The 3,741-nt window shown below is 32.9% G+C and overlaps 1 pseudogene; it reads right to left on the bottom strand.

The window, feature by feature from the left end:
- Positions 1-2,519: 2,519 nt before the first annotated feature.
- On the bottom strand, positions 2,520-3,110 carry LOC109337088 (annotated as a pseudogene).
- Positions 3,111-3,741: the final 631 nt, after the last annotated feature.

The raw sequence follows: 3,741 nt of genomic DNA, 5'->3' as shown, positions 1-3,741 counted from the left end.
ATTTGAGGAACGTCAGGTTACCTACATCGATATCCTATCTACTATCAGGCTATGAGGAACTTTGTTCAGAACACTGCTGAGGCACAGAATGAGAGGTTTTGTGCAGAATTTGAAAAGCTGAGATTCCTCATCTAGGGTGATAGTAGTCTGACCGTTCCTGATGACAGAGACCTTCCTCCGCATCCCTAGATTAGAAGTCCTTAGACCCTAGGTTGCCTAGGTTTAGTTCTTCAATATTGCTAATTTTCAGGATTTATGCTGCTTTGTACTTTTGAGACATATTTTCTCTTATGCTTTTTGGGTTGTAACTCTAACTACATACTTTTGATGAACTATTGTGACTTGATATGCATGTCATTTGAACTTAAATCTTTACTATATTGGTTTTTAATTTTGCGTACATAACATGCCTATCTATGGTATCTATGTCAAATATAGTATGAATATATGTTTAATTGTACTTGATCATGATTGGTTATATGCATCTCTTATGTTTGATTGAGCCTGTTGTTTGAATGTTATAATAAATATGCTTGATCATTCCATGCTCGATTAGTTCTTGTATAACCTTCCATGTCAATAAATCTGTCCAATTACTATTTTCTGTAAACTTAATTGATTACCACATTCATTTAATCGATTAAATGCTAATCAACATGCAGGTGTTCAATTTTTCCTTCAACTAGTTGATTAATTACATCCCCAATATTAATTGATTAATTACAATTTGATAATGTCAAAAGGGAGAGAAAGATTGCTTTGTTGTTTGATGTGTGCAGGTTGGAAATAAAATTTGGCTTCCGTTGTAAAGCTATGCGCTTAAACTTTGAAATCATGCATTCTATGACTATCTTCAAGCTATGCATCAAAACAAAATTTGGTGTGGAGTTTGTCATCATCAATAAGGGGGAGATTGAAAGTGCAAAGTGTCAAGATAGCACTATTAGCTTGCCTATGTTTTGATGAAGACAAGGAAATAGTGAATGCTTAAAGATAACTCAACAAATCAATATGACAAGGACTCAAGAGCTTCATGTATAGACTAGTGTCAAAAATAGAGTAATCATTAATAGTCTTAGATATGTGTCTTAGTTATTGAGTCTAGGTTAGGTAAACCTAGATGCAAATCTCACAAGTCCTAAAAACTATCATATAATTTAAATGAGACATATCATTTAGATTATAATACATTCATGCATTAATCATACATATTATTTGTGCATCTTAGGCATAACATAATGGTAAAACATGTATAGTTGATAAGCATAACATATAGGTAGTTTACCATTTAATCTCTTAGCTGAAAATATGCTACTTAATCGATTAAGCAAGGCGTTAATCGATTAACGTGAAATCAGTTTCAACAGATAACTGAAAAAGAGAATTCAACAGCATAACGGGGCGTTAAACACCTTTTTTATATAAACTATGATTTTACACCATGCTTCATACATTCATTCATTTTTAGAATTGCTAAGTTGCATATTTTCATGCTCATTGTATGTCATATAGGCAGAGAGAATAGCATGTGAGATAGTGTGAGATAGTATCATGCTTAGGGATTAAAATATCATTCACTTGCATGTGACTAAATGTGTTCATCATTCTATCTTTTCTTGCATGATTATTTCATTTCTTGTAGAGATTTCGTAGGGTATAAATTACATGTTTATGCATGATTCTTATCTTATACATATTCATGATAATATGTGAGATTTGTATAGGGTTTATAGTTGATCATCAATTGTAATATTTGAACCATTTTGTGCTTCATAATACTCCATTTTTGTGTTATTTTTGTGATAAGGAAAGTCGTCTCTTGGTGTCTTACCACCAACGAGATTCAGTGAGTATTCACCAAGACTTAGAGGTCTTGAGTTTAGAACATACTTTTGGCTGGGGCTAGATCGTAGGAAAGGTTTTCCTAGGTGATTAGAGTAGCCAAACGAAGGTAGGGGTTCTAGGAATTCAAGAAGGTAGCATATAAGGTCTTGTAAGTGGAAGTGTTTATGTAATATACATTTGTTTCAGTTTTAGTGAAGAAAATCTCCCGATATCAAAAGGGGAGGACTAGATGTAGTTTTGCAGTGGACCGCAAAATGAACCAGTATAAAATCCTTGTTGCAGGCTGTTTCTTACCCTTATCTCTGTACTTTTTCAAGTTGTTTTAATTGCCTATTTTAGTTGATAATTTGAATACTGTGATTTTGCCATATAAATATTAATTCTCTTAAAATATATTTGTTGAACAAAGCCCTTATCAGTCAATTGTTAGTGTAATACTAAATTTGAGTTTTCGAAATTAGCATTTTCAAGTTGTTTATGTGAGTTGAAGTTTACTTCATTATCCGGATGCAATGTCTTAGAGAAGTTGTAGTCTTTTTCAGAAACATAAATAACACAATTTTAAGAACCGAACAGACTCAATAGAGATTCATAAAAGAAAATATTTATTTATTTATTTCGCACCCTCCAAATTTCATATAAAAAGAAAATATGACATAGGTTCTGAGCGCATGAATTAAGAGAGACATTAATCTATTTTCTTAGAGACATAAAGTTTCCCTCCCATCCACTTTCTCAACATTTCAAGTCAAGCTTTTGGTTGATCCATAGGAACCATGTGCCCAGCTTGATACACCTATTATAATATCACAAAAATAAAGTTAGCAAAAACCAAATTCAACTATTTCAAGTTCCAGAATACACCACTTAACACAAACCTTGAGGAAAGAAAGAGGTCCATGTCTTGTTAAAGATCCAACTTTAGCACCATCAACTATAAATTTGACTTTAGGTGCTAACTTAAACTTCTTTTGGCCTGACCACTTCATAGCACGAACCCATCTATAATTACCAAGCCAATTGCATATAAGATCTTCTTCACCAGCATACACCAGCAATTTTATCCCATCCTCAAGAAGAGAAGGAATATCAACTTCTTAATTTTTCATCCAATCCTCAAGCATAGCATAGTACACACTAATACTACATCAAACAAAATCCAAGTCCTTCACACCTAGAACATCCTTCACTTTCTCATTGATAAAAAACTTATCAACATTGGAGAAGTCATAGCACAGACTTCCCTCACACTGCTTATTCTCTTTCTGCACAAGGGGAAAAGCAAATAATATACACTACGCTAGAGTTTTTCGTTCAACAATGTTTATTTTAGATGTATAACAACGCTTTCATGCGCTTTCTGTTTGACCGTAGTAGTGTATGGTCATCATTAATAACGCTTCACAAACGTGGTTGTATTGACTATATACCACAGTGCAATACATAAAAAAGACTGTCATATAGTGCATCAATACAACTGCGCCTCGTCCACAAACTGTTATCATATAGTCTTAAATAAATAGCGCATGTTATAGGTCTTATTAATAACGCTTGTTATTGCACTGTTGAAGTTCATATATTTAACAGCGCAATAATAGAAAAGAGATGTTGTATTATTCATAAATTTTCTCAAACAACAGCGCATCACACGCATAGCTCAGTTGTATTAATAATGCACAACAACGCTTTCTATAAAAAGCGTTATTGTAGTTATCCTTTACAACAACGCATGTCAGGGCTTCCCCTAGAATTCGCTGTTGATTTGTATAAATTAATACATGCATATACATTTATTAGCAGAACATAGATTGTCAAACAGCACAGATATTTATAGATTCTGAATAATACGGACACATTAATACATGTCAAACGTTTATTTTATTAAACATCAATACA

Source organism: Lupinus angustifolius, unplaced genomic scaffold (genome assembly GCF_001865875.1).
Source record: "Lupinus angustifolius cultivar Tanjil unplaced genomic scaffold, LupAngTanjil_v1.0 Scaffold_1_1095, whole genome shotgun sequence".
Classification (NCBI taxonomy): Eukaryota; Viridiplantae; Streptophyta; class Magnoliopsida; order Fabales; family Fabaceae; genus Lupinus; species Lupinus angustifolius.
Note: the sequence above shows the minus strand (reverse complement) of the source record. Positions and strands in the feature narration are given on the sequence as shown.